Genomic DNA, 14,968 nt, shown 5'->3' with positions numbered 1-14,968 from the left:
ACACATCTGCCATCTGAGTTACACACAGAGTTAGACACAAACAGCAGCAAGTGTGTGTGTGTTTATAATAGAGAGAGAGGTGAGGTGGACTCTACAGTGTGTTCTTTAGTGTATTAGAAACAGTGAGAGGTGAGGTGGACTCTACAGTGTGTTCTATAGTGTATTAGTAACAGTGAGAGGTCAGATGGACTCTACAGTGTGTTCTATAGTGTATTAGTAACAGTGAGAGGTGAGATGGACTCTACAGTGTGTTCTATAGTGTATTAGGAACAGTGAGAGGTCAGATGGACTCTACAGTGTGTTCTATAGTGTATTAGTAACAGTGAGAGTTGAGATGGACTCTACAGTGTGTTCTGTAGTGTATTAGTAACAGTGAGAGGTCAGATGGACTCTACAGTGTGTTCTATAGTGTATTAGTAACAGTGAGAGGTGAGATGGACTCTACAGTGTGTTCTATAGTGTATTAGTAACAGTGAGAGGTGAGATGGACTCTACAGTGTGTTCTATAGTGTATTAGTAACAGTGAGAGGTCAGATGGACTCTACAGTGTGTTATATAGTGTATTAGTAACAGTGATATGTGAGATGGACTCTACAGTGTGTTCTATAGTGTATTAGTAACAGTGAGAGGTGAGATGGACTCTACAGTGTGTTCTATAGTGTATTAGTAACAGTGAGGGGTGAGGTGGACTCTACAGTGTGTTCTGTCGTGTATTAGTAACAGTGAGAGGTGAGGTGGACTATACAATGTGTTCAATAATGTATTAGTAACAGTGAGAGGTGAGGTGGACTCTACAGTGTGTTCTATAATGTATTAGTAACAGTGAGAGGTGAGATGGACTCTACAGTGTGTTCTATAGTGTATTAGTAATAGTGAGAGGTGAGGTGGACTCTACAGTGTGTTCTATAGTGTATTAGTAACAGTGAGAGGTGAGATGGACTCTACAGTGTGTTCTATAGTGTATTAGTAACAGTGAGAGGTGAGGTGGACTCTACAGTGTGTTCTATAGTGTATTAGTAACAGTGAGAGGTGAGATGGACTCTACAGTGTGTTCTATAGTGTATTAGTAACAGTGAGAGGTGAGATGGACTCTACAGTGTGTTCTATAGTGTATTAGTAACAGTGAGAGGTGAGATGGACTCTACAGTGTGTTCTATAGTGTATTAGTAACAGTGAGAGGTCAGATGGACTCTACAGTGTGTTATATAGTGTATTAGTAACAGTGATATGTGAGATGGACTCTACAGTGTGTTCTATAGTGTATTAGTAACAGTGAGAGGTCAGATGGACTCTACAGTGTGTTCTATAGTGTATTAGTAACAGTGATATGTGAGATGGACTCTACAGTGTGTTCTATAGTGTATTAGTAACAGTGAGAGGTCAGATGGACTCTACAGTGTGTTCTATAGTGTATTAGTAACAGTGAGAGGTGAGGTGGACTATACAATGTGTTCAATAATGTATTAGTAACAGTGAGAGGTGAGATGGACTCTACAGTGTGTTCTATAGTGTATTAGTAACAGTGAGAGGTGAGATGGACTCTACAGTGTGTTCTATAGTGTATTAGTAACAGTGAGGGGTGAGGTGGACTCTACAGTGTGTTCTGTCGTGTATTAGTAACAGTGAGAGGTGAGGTGGACTATACAATGTGTTCAATAATGTATTAGTAACAGTGAGAGGTGAGGTGGACTCTACAGTGTGTTCTATAATGTATTAGTAACAGTGAGAGGTCAGATGGACTCTACAGTGTGTTATATAGTGTATTAGTAACAGTGATATGTGAGATGGACTCTACAGTGTGTTCTATAGTGTATTAGTAACAGTGAGAGGTGAGATGGACTCTACAGTGTGTTCTATAGTGTATTAGTAACAGTGAGGGTGAGGTGGACTCTACAGTGTGTTCTGTCGTGTATTAGTAACAGTGAGAGGTGAGGTGGACTATACAATGTGTTCAATAATGTATTAGTAACAGTGAGAGGTGAGGTGGACTCTACAGTGTGTTCTATAATGTATTAGTAACAGTGAGAGGTGAGATGGACTCTACAGTGTGTTCTATAGTGTATTAGTAACAGTGAGAGGTGAGATGGACTCTACAGTGTGTTCTATAGTGTATTAGTAATAGTGAGAGGTGAGGTGGACTCTACAGTGTGTTCTATAGTGTATTAGTAACAGTGAGAGGTGAGATGGACTCTACAGTGTGTTCTATAGTGTATTAGTAACAGTGAGAGGTGAGGTGGACTCTACAGTGTGTTCTATAGTGTATTAGTAACAGTGAGAGGTGAGATGGACTCTACAGTGTGTTCTATAGTGTATTAGTAACAGTGAGAGGTGAGATGGACTCTACAGTGTGTTCTATAGTGTATTAGTAACAGTGAGAGGTGAGATGGACTCTACAGTGTGTTCTATAGTGTATTAGTAACAGTGAGAGGTCAGATGGACTCTACAGTGTGTTATATAGTGTATTAGTAACAGTGATATGTGAGATGGACTCTACAGTGTGTTCTATAGTGTATTAGTAACAGTGAGAGGTGAGATGGACTCTACAGTGTGTTCTATAGTGTATTAGTAACAGTGAGGGGTGAGGTGGACTCTACAGTGTGTTCTGTCGTGTATTAGTAACAGTGAGAGGTGAGGTGGACTATACAATGTGTTCAATAATGTATTAGTAACAGTGAGAGGTGAGGTGGACTCTACAGTGTGTTCTATAATGTATTAGTAACAGTGAGAGGTGAGATGGACTCTACAGTGTGTTCTATAGTGTATTAGTAACAGTGAGAGGTGAGATGGACTCTACAGTGTGTTCTATAGTGTATTAGTAATAGTGAGAGGTGAGGTGGACTCTACAGTGTGTTCTATAGTGTATTAGTAACAGTGAGAGGTGAGATGGACTCTACAGTGTGTTCTATAGTGTATTAGTAACAGTGAGAGGTGAGGTGGACTCTACAGTGTGTTCTATAGTGTATTAGTAACAGTGAGAGGTGAGATGGACTCTACAGTGTGTTCTATAGTGTATTAGTAACAGTGAGAGGTCAGAAGGACTCTACAGTGTGTTCTATAGTGTATTAGTAACAGTGAGAGGTGAGGTGGACTCTACAGTGTGTTCTATAGTGTATTAGTAACAGTGAGAGGTGAGATGGACTCTACAGTGTGTTCTATAGTGTATTAGTAACAGTGAGAGGTGAGGTGGACTCTACAGTGTGTTCTATAGTGTATTAGTAACAGTGAGAGGTGAGGTGGACTCTACAGTGTGTTCTATAGTGTATTAGTAACAGTGAGAGGTGAGATGGACTCTACAGTGTGTTCTATAGTGTATTAGTAACAGTGAGAGGTCAGATGGACTCTACAGTGTGTTCTATAGTGTATTAGTAACAGTGAGAGGTGAGGTGGACTCTACAGTGTGTTCTATAGTGTATTAGTAACAGTGAGGGGTGAGGTGGACTCTACAGTGTGTTCTGTCGTGTATTAGTAACAGTGAGAGGTGAGGTGGACTATACAATGTGTTCAATAATTTATTAGTAACAGTGAGAGGTGAGGTGGACTCTACAGTGTGTTCTATAATGTATTAGTAACAGTGAGAGGTGAGATGGACTCTACAGTGTGTTCTATAGTGTATTAGTAATAGTGAGAGGTGAGGTGGACTCTACAGTGTGTTCTATAGTGTATTAGTAACAGTGAGAGGTGAGATGGACTCTACAGTGTGTTCTATAGTGTATTAGTAACAGTGAGAGGTGAGGTGGACTCTACAGTGTGTTCTATAGTGTATTAGTAACAGTGAGAGGTGAGATGGACTCTACAGTGTGTTCTATAGTGTATTAGTAACAGTGAGAGGTGAGATGGACTCTACAGTGTGTTCTATAGTGTATTAGTAACAGTGAGAGGTGAGATGGACTCTACAGTGTGTTCTATAGTGTATTAGTAATAGTGAGAGGTGAGGTGGACTCTACAGTGTGTTCTATAGTGTATTAGTAACAGTGAGAGTTGAGATGGACTCTACAGTGTGTTCTATAATGTATTAGTAACAGTGAGAGGTGAGATGGACTCTACAGTGTGTTCTATAGTGTATTAGTAATAGTGAGAGGTGAGGTGGACTCTACAGTGTGTTCTATAGTGTATTAGTAACAGTGAGAGGTGAGATGGACTCTACAGTGTGTTCTATAGTGTATTAGTAACAGTGAGAGGTGAGGTGGACTCTACAGTGTGTTCTATAGTGTATTAGTAACAGTGAGAGGTGAGATGGACTCTACAGTGTGTTCTATAGTGTATTAGTAACAGTGAGAGGTGAGATGGACTCTACAGTGTGTTCTATAGTGTATTAGTAACAGTGAGAGGTGAGATGGACTCTACAGTGTGTTCTATAGTGTATTAGTAACAGTGAGAGGTCAGATGGACTCTACAGTGTGTTATATAGTGTATTAGTAACAGTGATATGTGAGATGGACTCTACAGTGTGTTCTATAGTGTATTAGTAACAGTGAGAGGTCAGATGGACTCTACAGTGTGTTCTATAGTGTATTAGTAACAGTGATATGTGAGATGGACTCTACAGTGTGTTCTATAGTGTATTAGTAACAGTGAGAGGTCAGATGGACTCTACAGTGTGTTCTATAGTGTATTAGTAACAGTGAGAGGTGAGGTGGACTATACAATGTGTTCAATAATGTATTAGTAACAGTGAGAGGTGAGATGGACTCTACAGTGTGTTCTATAGTGTATTAGTAACAGTGAGAGGTGAGATGGACTCTACAGTGTGTTCTATAGTGTATTAGTAACAGTGAGGGGGTGAGGTGGACTCTACAGTGTGTTCTGTCGTGTATTAGTAACAGTGAGAGGTGAGGTGGACTATACAATGTGTTCAATAATGTATTAGTAACAGTGAGAGGTGAGGTGGACTCTACAGTGTGTTCTATAATGTATTAGTAACAGTGAGAGGTCAGATGGACTCTACAGTGTGTTATATAGTGTATTAGTAACAGTGATATGTGAGATGGACTCTACAGTGTGTTCTATAGTGTATTAGTAACAGTGAGAGGTGAGATGGACTCTACAGTGTGTTCTATAGTGTATTAGTAACAGTGAGGGGTGAGGTGGACTCTACAGTGTGTTCTGTCGTGTATTAGTAACAGTGAGAGGTGAGGTGGACTATACAATGTGTTCAATAATGTATTAGTAACAGTGAGAGGTGAGGTGGACTCTACAGTGTGTTCTATAATGTATTAGTAACAGTGAGAGGTGAGATGGACTCTACAGTGTGTTCTATAGTGTATTAGTAACAGTGAGAGGTGAGATGGACTCTACAGTGTGTTCTATAGTGTATTAGTAATAGTGAGAGGTGAGGTGGACTCTACAGTGTGTTCTATAGTGTATTAGTAACAGTGAGAGGTGAGATGGACTCTACAGTGTGTTCTATAGTGTATTAGTAACAGTGAGAGGTGAGGTGGACTCTACAGTGTGTTCTATAGTGTATTAGTAACAGTGAGAGGTGAGATGGACTCTACAGTGTGTTCTATAGTGTATTAGTAACAGTGAGAGGTGAGATGGACTCTACAGTGTGTTCTATAGTGTATTAGTAACAGTGAGAGGTGAGATGGACTCTACAGTGTGTTCTATAGTGTATTAGTAACAGTGAGAGGTCAGATGGACTCTACAGTGTGTTATATAGTGTATTAGTAACAGTGATATGTGAGATGGACTCTACAGTGTGTTCTATAGTGTATTAGTAACAGTGAGAGGTGAGATGGACTCTACAGTGTGTTCTATAGTGTATTAGTAACAGTGAGGGGTGAGGTGGACTCTACAGTGTGTTCTGTCGTGTATTAGTAACAGTGAGAGGTGAGGTGGACTATACAATGTGTTCAATAATGTATTAGTAACAGTGAGAGGTGAGGTGGACTCTACAGTGTGTTCTATAATGTATTAGTAACAGTGAGAGGTGAGATGGACTCTACAGTGTGTTCTATAGTGTATTAGTAACAGTGAGAGGTGAGATGGACTCTACAGTGTGTTCTATAGTGTATTAGTAATAGTGAGAGGTGAGGTGGACTCTACAGTGTGTTCTATAGTGTATTAGTAACAGTGAGAGGTGATATGGACTCTACAGTGTGTTCTATAGTGTATTAGTAACAGTGAGAGGTGAGATGGACTCTACAGTGTGTTCTATAGTGTATTAGTAACAGTGAGAGGTGAGGTGGACTCTACAGTGTGTTCTATAGTGTATTAGTAACAGTGAGAGGTGAGGTGGACTCTACAGTGTGTTCTATAGTGTATTAGTAACAGTGAGAGGTGAGATGGACTCTACAGTGTGTTCTATAGTGTATTAGTAACAGTGAGAGGTCAGATGGACTCTACAGTGTGTTCTATAGTGTATTAGTAACAGTGAGAGGTGAGGTGGACTCTACAGTGTGTTCTATAGTGTATTAGTAACAGTGAGAGGTCAGATGGACTCTACAGTGTGTTCTATAGTGTATTAGTAACAGTGAGAGTTGAGATGGACTCTACAGTGTGTTCTGTAGTGTATTAGTAACAGTGAGAGGTCAGATGGACTCTACAGTGTGTTCTATAGTGTATTAGTAACAGTGAGAGGTGAGATGGACTCTACAGTGTGTTCTATAGTGTATGTATTAGTAACAGTGATACTGTATTAGTGAGAGGTCAGATGGACTCTACAGTGTGTTCTATAGTGTATTAGTAACAGTGATATGTGAGATGGACTCTACAGTGTGTTCTATAGTGTATTAGTAACAGTGAGAGGTGAGATGGACTCTACAGTGTGTTCTATAGTGTATTAGTAACAGTGAGGGGTGAGGTGGACTCTACAGTGTGTTCTGTAGTGTATTAGTAACAGTGAGAGGTGAGGTGGACTGTGTTCAATAATGTACAGTGAGAGGTGAGGTGGACTCTACAGTGTGTTCTATAATGTATTAGTAACAGTGAGAGGTGAGATGGACTCTACAGTGTGTTCTATAGTGTATTAGTAACAGTGAGAGGTGAGATGGACTCTACAGTGTGTTCTATAGTGTATTAGTAACAGTGAGAGGTGAGGTGGACTCTACAGTGTGTTCTATAGTGTATTAGTAACAGTGAGAGGTGAGATGGACTCTACAGTGTGTTCTATAGTGTATTAGTAACAGTGAGAGGTGAGGTGGACTCTACAGTGTGTTCTATAGTGTATTAGTAACAGTGAGAGGTGAGATGGACTCTACAGTGTGTTCTATAGTGTATTAGTAACAGTGAGAGTTGAGATGGACTCTACAGTGTGTTCTGTAGTGTATTAGTAACAGTGAGAGGTCAGATGGACTCTACAGTGTGTTCTATAGTGTATTAGTAACAGTGAGAGGTGAGATGGACTCTACAGTGTGTTCTATAGTGTATTAGTAACAGTGAGAGGTGAGATGGACTCTACAGTGTGTTCTATACTGTATTAGTAACAGTGAGAGGTCAGATGGACTCTACAGTGTGTTATATAGTGTATTAGTAACAGTGATATGTGAGATGGACTCTACAGTGTGTTCTATAGTGTATTAGTAACAGTGAGAGGTGAGATGGACTCTACAGTGTGTTCTATAGTGTATTAGTAACAGTGAGGGGTGAGGTGGACTCTACAGTGTGTTCTGTAGTGTATTAGTAACAGTGAGAGGTGAGGTGGACTATACAATGTGTTCAATAATGTATTAGTAACAGTGAGAGGTGAGGTGGACTCTACAGTGTGTTCTATAATGTATTAGTAACAGTGAGAGGTGAGATGGACTCTACAGTGTGTTCTATAGTGTATTAGTAACAGTGAGAGGTGAGATGGACTCTACAGTGTGTTCTATAGTGTATTAGTAATAGTGAGAGGTGAGATGGACTCTACAGTGTGTTCTATAGTGTATTAGTAACAGTGAGAGGTGAGATGGACTCTACAGTGTGTTCTATAGTGTATTAGTAACAGTGAGAGGTGAGGTGGACTCTACAGTGTGTTCTATAGTGTATTAGTAACAGTGAGAGGTGAGATGGACTCTACAGTGTGTTCTATAGTGTATTAGTAACAGTGAGAGGTCAGAAGGACTCTACAGTGTGTTCTATAGTGTATTAGTAACAGTGAGAGGTGAGGTGGACTCTACAGTGTGTTCTATAGTGTATTAGTAACAGTGAGAGGTGAGATGGACTCTACAGTGTGTTCTATAGTGTATTAGTAACAGTGAGAGGTGAGGTGGACTCTACAGTGTGTTCTATAGTGTATTAGTAACAGTGAGAGGTCAGAAGGACTCTACAGTGTGTTCTATAGTGTATTAGTAACAGTGAGAGGTGAGGTGGACTCTACAGTGTGTTCTATAGTGTATTAGTAACAGTGAGAGGTGAGATGGACTCTACAGTGTGTTCTATAGTGTATTAGTAACAGTGAGAGGTGAGGTGGACTCTACAGTGTGTTCTATAGTGTATTAGTAACAGTGAGAGGTGAGGTGGACTCTACAGTGTGTTCTATAGTGTATTAGTAACAGTGAGAGGTGAGGTGGACTCTACAGTGTGTTCTATAGTGTATTAGTAACAGTGAGAGGTCAGAAGGACTCTACAGTGTGTTCTATAGTGTATTAGTAACAGTGAGAGGTGAGATGGACTCTACAGTGTGTTATATAGTGTATTAGTAACAGTGAGAGGTGAGGTGGACTCTACAGTGTGTTCTATAGTGTATTAGTAACAGTGAGAGGTGAGGTGGACTCTACAGTGTGTTCCATAGTGTATTAGTAACAGTGAGAGGTGAGATGGACTCTACAATGTGTTCTATAGTGTATTAGTAACAGTGAGAGGTGAGGTGGACTCTACAGTGTGTTCTATAGTGTATTAGTAACAGTGAGAGGTGAGGTGGACTCTACAGTGTGTTCTATAGTGTATTAGTAACAGTGAGAGGTGAGATGGACTCTACAGTGTGTTCTATAGTGTATTAGTAACAGTGAGAGGTCAGATGGACTCTACAGTGTGTTCTATAGTGTATTAGTAACAGTGAGAGGTGAGGTGGACTCTACAGTGTGTTCTATAGTGTATTAGTAACAGTGAGCGGTCAGAAGGACTCTACAGTGTGTTCTATAGTGTATTAGTAACAGTGAGAGGTGAGGTGGACTCTACAGTGTGTTCTATAGTGTATTAGTAACAGTGAGAGGTCAGATGGACTCTACAGTGTGTTCTATAGTGTATTAGTAACAGTGAGAGGTGAGATGGACTCTACAATGTGTTCTATAGTGTATTAGTAACAGTGAGAGGTGAGATGGACTCTACAGTGTGTTCTATAGTGTATTAGTAACAGTGAGAGGTCAGATGGACTCTACAGTGTGTTCTATAGTGTATTAGTAACAGTGAGAGGTGAGATGGACTCTACAGTGTGTTCTATAGTGTATTAGTAACAGTGAGAGGTGAGATGGACTCTACAGTGTGTTCTATAGTGTATTAGTAACAGTGAGAGGTGAGGTGGACTCTACAGTGTGTTCTATAGTGTATTAGTAACAGTGAGAGGTCAGATGGACTCTACAGTGTGTTCTATAGTGTATTAGTAACAGTGAGAGGTGAGGTGGACTCTACAGTGTGTTCTGTAGTGTATTAGTAACAGTGAGAGTTGAGATGGACTCTACAGTGTGTTCTGTAGTGTATTAGTAACAGTGAGAGGTGAGGTGGACTATACAATGTGTTCAATAATGTATTAGTAACAGTGAGAGGTGAGGTGGACTCTACAGTGTGTTCTATAGTGTATTAGTAACAGTGAGAGGTGAGGTGGACTATACAATGTGTTCAATAATGTATTAGTAACAGTGAGAGGTGAGATGGACTCTACAGTGTGTTCTATAGTGTATTAGTAACAGTGAGAGGTCAGATGGACTCTACAGTGTGTTCTATAGTGTATTAGTAACAGTGAGAGGTGACATGGACTCTACAGTGTGTTCTATAGTGTATTAGTAACAGTGAGAGGTCAGATGGACTCTACAGTGTGTTCTATAGTGTATTAGTAACAGTGAGAGGTCAGATGGACTCTACAGTGTGTTCTATAGTGTATTAGTAACAGTGAGAGGTGAGATGGACTCTACAGTGTGTTCTATAGTGTATTAGTAACAGTGAGAGGTGAGGTGGACTCTACAGTGTGTTCTATAGTGTATTAGTAACAGTGAGAGGTGAGATGGACTCTACAGTGTGTTCTGTAGTGTATTAGTAACAGTGAGAGGTGAGGTGGACTATACAATGTGTTCAATAATGTATTAGTAACAGTGAGAGGTGAGGTGGACTCTACAATGTGTTCTATAGTGTATTAGTAACAGTGAGAGGTGAGGTGGACTATACAATGTGTTCAATAATGTATTAGTAACAGTGAGAGGTGAGATGGACTCTACAGTGTGTTCTATAGTGTATTAGTAACAGTGAGAGGTCAGATGGACTCTACAGTGTGTTCTATAGTGTATTAGTAACAGTGAGAGGTGAGAGGGACTCTACAGTGTGTTCTATAGTGTATTAGTAACAGTGAGAGGTGAGATGGACTCTACAGTGTGTTCTATAGTGTATTAGTAACAGTGAGAGGTGAGATGGACTCTACAGTGTGTTCTGTAGTGTATTAGTAACAGTGAGAGGTGAGATGGACTCTACAGTGTGTTCTATAGTGTATTAGTAACAGTGAGAGGTGAGGTGGACTATACAATGTGTTCAATAATGTATTAGTAACAGTGAGAGGTGAGGTGGACTCTACAGTGTGTTCTATAGTGTATTAGTAACAGTGAGAGGTGAGATGGACTCTACAGTGTGTTCTATAGTGTATTAGTAACAGTGAGAGGTCAGATGGACTCTACAGTGTGTTCTATAGTGTATTAGTAACAGTGAGAGGTGAGATGGACTCTACAGTGTGTTCTATAGTGTATTAGTAACAGTGAGAGGTCAGATGGACTCTACAGTGTGTTCTATAGTGTATTAGTAACAGTGAGAGGTGAGAGGGACTCTACAGTGTGTTCTATAGTGTATTAGTAACAGTGAGAGGTGAGATGGACTCTACAGTGTGTTCTGTAGTGTATTAGTAACAGTGAGAGGTGAGATGGACTCTACAGTGTGTTCTATAGTGTATTAGTAACAGTGAGAGGTGAGGTGGACTCTACAGTGTGTTCTATAGTGTATTAGTAACAGTGAGAGGTGAGAGGGACTCTACAGTGTGTTCTATAGTGTATTAGTAACAGTGAGAGGTGAGATGGACTCTACAGTGTGTTCTGTAGTGTATTAGTAACAGTGAGAGGTGAGATGGACTCTACAATGTGTTCTATAGTGTATTAGTAACAGTGAGAGGTGAGGTGGACTCTACAGTGTGTTCTATAGTGTATTAGTAACAGTGAGAGGTGAGGTGGACTCTACAGTGTGTTCTATAGTGTATTAGTAACAGTGAGAGGTGAGATGGACTCTACAGTGTGTTCTATAGTGTATTAGTAACAGTGAGAGGTCAGATGGACTCTACAGTGTGTTCTATAGTGTATTAGTAACAGTGAGAGGTGAGGTGGACTCTACAGTGTGTTCTATAGTGTATTAGTAACAGTGAGCGGTCAGAAGGACTCTACAGTGTGTTCTATAGTGTATTAGTAACAGTGAGAGGTGAGGTGGACTCTACAGTGTGTTCTATAGTGTATTAGTAACAGTGAGAGGTCAGATGGACTCTACAGTGTGTTCTATAGTGTATTAGTAACAGTGAGAGGTGAGATGGACTCTACAATGTGTTCTATAGTGTATTAGTAACAGTGAGAGGTGAGATGGACTCTACAGTGTGTTCTATAGTGTATTAGTAACAGTGAGAGGTCAGATGGACTCTACAGTGTGTTCTATAGTGTATTAGTAACAGTGAGAGGTGAGATGGACTCTACAGTGTGTTCTATAGTGTATTAGTAACAGTGAGAGGTGAGATGGACTCTACAGTGTGTTCTATAGTGTATTAGTAACAGTGAGAGGTGAGGTGGACTCTACAATGTGTTCTATAGTGTATTAGTAACAGTGAGAGGTGAGGTGGACTATACAATGTGTTCAATAATGTATTAGTAACAGTGAGAGGTGAGATGGACTCTACAGTGTGTTCTATAGTGTATTAGTAACAGTGAGAGGTCAGAAGGACTCTACAGTGTGTTCTATAGTGTATTAGTAACAGTGAGAGGTGAGATGGACTCTACAGTGTGTTCTATAGTGTATTAGTAACAGTGAGAGGTCAGAAGGACTCTACAGTGTGTTCTATAGTGTATTAGTAACAGTGAGAGGTGAGGTGGACTCTACAGTGTGTTCTATAGTGTATTAGTAACAGTGAGAGGTGAGATGGACTCTACAGTGTGTTCTATAGTGTATTAGTAACAGTGAGAGGTGAGGTGGACTCTACAGTGTGTTCTATAGTGTATTAGTAACAGTGAGAGGTGAGGTGGACTCTACAGTATGTTCTATAGTGTATTAGTAACAGTGAGAGGTCAGAAGGACTCTACAGTGTGTTCTATAGTGTATTAGTTGAGATGGACTCTATATAGTGTATTAGTAACAGTGAGAGGTGAGATGGACTCTACAGTGTGTTCTATAGTGTATTAGTAACAGTGAGAGGTGAGATGGACTCTACAGTGTGTTCTATAGTGTATTAGTAACAGTGAGAGGTGAGGTGGACTCTACAGTGTGTTCTATAGTGTATTAGTAACAGTGAGAGGTGAGATGGACTCTACAGTGTGTTCTATAGTGTATTAGTAACAGTGAGAGGTCAGATGGACTCTACAGTGTGTTCTATAGTGTATTAGTAACAGTGAGAGGTGAGATGGACTCTACAGTGTGTTCTATAGTGTATTAGTAACAGTGAGAGGTGAGATGGACTCTACAGTGTGTTCTATAGTGTATTAGTAACAGTGAGAGGTGAGGTGGACTCTACAGTGTGTTCCATAGTGTATTAGTAACAGTGAGAGGTGAGATGGACTCTACAGTGTGTTCTATAGTGTATTAGTAACAGTGAGAGGTGAGGTGGACTCTACAGTGTGTTCTATAGTGTATTAGTAACAGTGAGAGGTGAGATGGACTCTACAGTGTGTTCTATAGTGTATTAGTAACAGTGAGAGGTCAGATGGACTCTACAGTGTGTTCTATAGTGTATTAGTAACAGTGAGAGGTCAGATGGACTCTACAGTGTGTTCTATAGTGTATTAGTAACAGTGAGTAACAGGTCAGATGGACTCTACAGTGTGTTCTATAGTGTATTAGTAACAGTGAGAGGTGAGGTGGACTCTACAGTGTGTTCTATAGTGTATTAGTAACAGTGAGAGGTCAGATGGACTCTACAGTGTGTTCTATAGTGTATTAGTAACAGTGAGAGGTGAGATGGACTCTACAATGTGTTCTATAGTGTATTAGTAACAGTGAGAGGTGAGATGGACTCTACAGTGTGTTCTATAGTGTATTAGTAACAGTGAGAGGTCAGATGGACTCTACAGTGTGTTCTATAGTGTATTAGTAACAGTGAGAGGTGAGATGGACTCTACAGTGTGTTCTATAGTGTATTAGTAACAGTGAGAGGTGAGATGGACTCTACAGTGTGTTCTATAGTGTATTAGTAACAGTGAGAGGTGAGGTGGACTCTACAGTGTGTTCTATAGTGTATTAGTAACAGTGAGAGGTCAGATGGACTCTACAGTGTGTTCTATAGTGTATTAGTAACAGTGAGAGGTGAGGTGGACTCTACAGTGTGTTCTGTAGTGTATTAGTAACAGTGAGAGTTGAGATGGACTCTACAGTGTGTTCTGTAGTGTATTAGTAACAGTGAGAGGTGAGGTGGACTATACAATGTGTTCAATAATGTATTAGTAACAGTGAGAGGTGAGGTGGACTCTACAGTGTGTTCTATAGTGTATTAGTAACAGTGAGAGGTGAGGTGGACTATACAATGTGTTCAATAATGTATTAGTAACAGTGAGAGGTGAGATGGACTCTACAGTGTGTTCTATAGTGTATTAGTAACAGTGAGAGGTCAGATGGACTCTACAGTGTGTTCTATAGTGTATTAGTAACAGTGAGAGGTGACATGGACTCTACAGTGTGTTCTATAGTGTATTAGTAACAGTGAGAGGTCAGATGGACTCTACAGTGTGTTCTATAGTGTATTAGTAACAGTGAGAGGTCAGATGGACTCTACAGTGTGTTCTATAGTGTATTAGTAACAGTGAGAGGTGAGATGGACTCTACAGTGTGTTCTATAGTGTATTAGTAACAGTGAGAGGTGAGGTGGACTCTACAGTGTGTTCTGTAGTGTATTAGTAACAGTGAGAGTTGAGATGGACTCTACAGTGTGTTCTATAGTGTATTAGTAACAGTGAGAGGTGAGGTGGACTATACAATGTGTTCAATAATGTATTAGTAACAGTGAGAGGTGAGGTGGACTCTACAATGTGTTCTATAGTGTATTAGTAACAGTGAGAGGTGAGGTGGACTCTACAATGTGTTCTATAATGTATTAGTAACAGTGAGAGGTGAGATGGACTCTACAGTGTGTTCTATAGTGTATTAGTAACAGTGAGAGGTCAGATGGACTCTACAGTGTGTTCTATAGTGTATTAGTAACAGTGAGAGGTGAGAGGACTCTACAGTGTGTTCTATAGTGTATTAGTAACAGTGAGAGGTGAGATGGACTCTACAGTGTGTTCTATAGTGTATTAGTAACAGTGAGAGGTGAGATGGACTCTACAGTGTGTTCTATAGTGTATTAGTAACAGTGAGAGGTGAGATGGACTCTACAGTGTGTTCTATAGTGTATTAGTAACAGTGAGAGGTGAGGTGGACTATACAATGTGTTCAATAATGTATTAGTAACAGTGAGAGGTGAGGTGGACTCTACAGTGTGTTCTATAGTGTATTAGTAACAGTGAGAGGTGAGATGGACTCTACAGTGTGTTCTATAGTGTATTAGTAACAGTGAGAGGTCAGATGGACTCTACAGTGTGTTCTGTAGTGTATTAGTAACAGTGAGAGGTGA

The sequence above is a fragment of the Oncorhynchus nerka genome, linkage group LG25 (assembly GCF_034236695.1).
Source record: "Oncorhynchus nerka isolate Pitt River linkage group LG25, Oner_Uvic_2.0, whole genome shotgun sequence".
Taxonomy (NCBI): domain Eukaryota; kingdom Metazoa; phylum Chordata; class Actinopteri; order Salmoniformes; family Salmonidae; genus Oncorhynchus; species Oncorhynchus nerka.
This window is presented reverse-complemented; position numbering follows the sequence as displayed.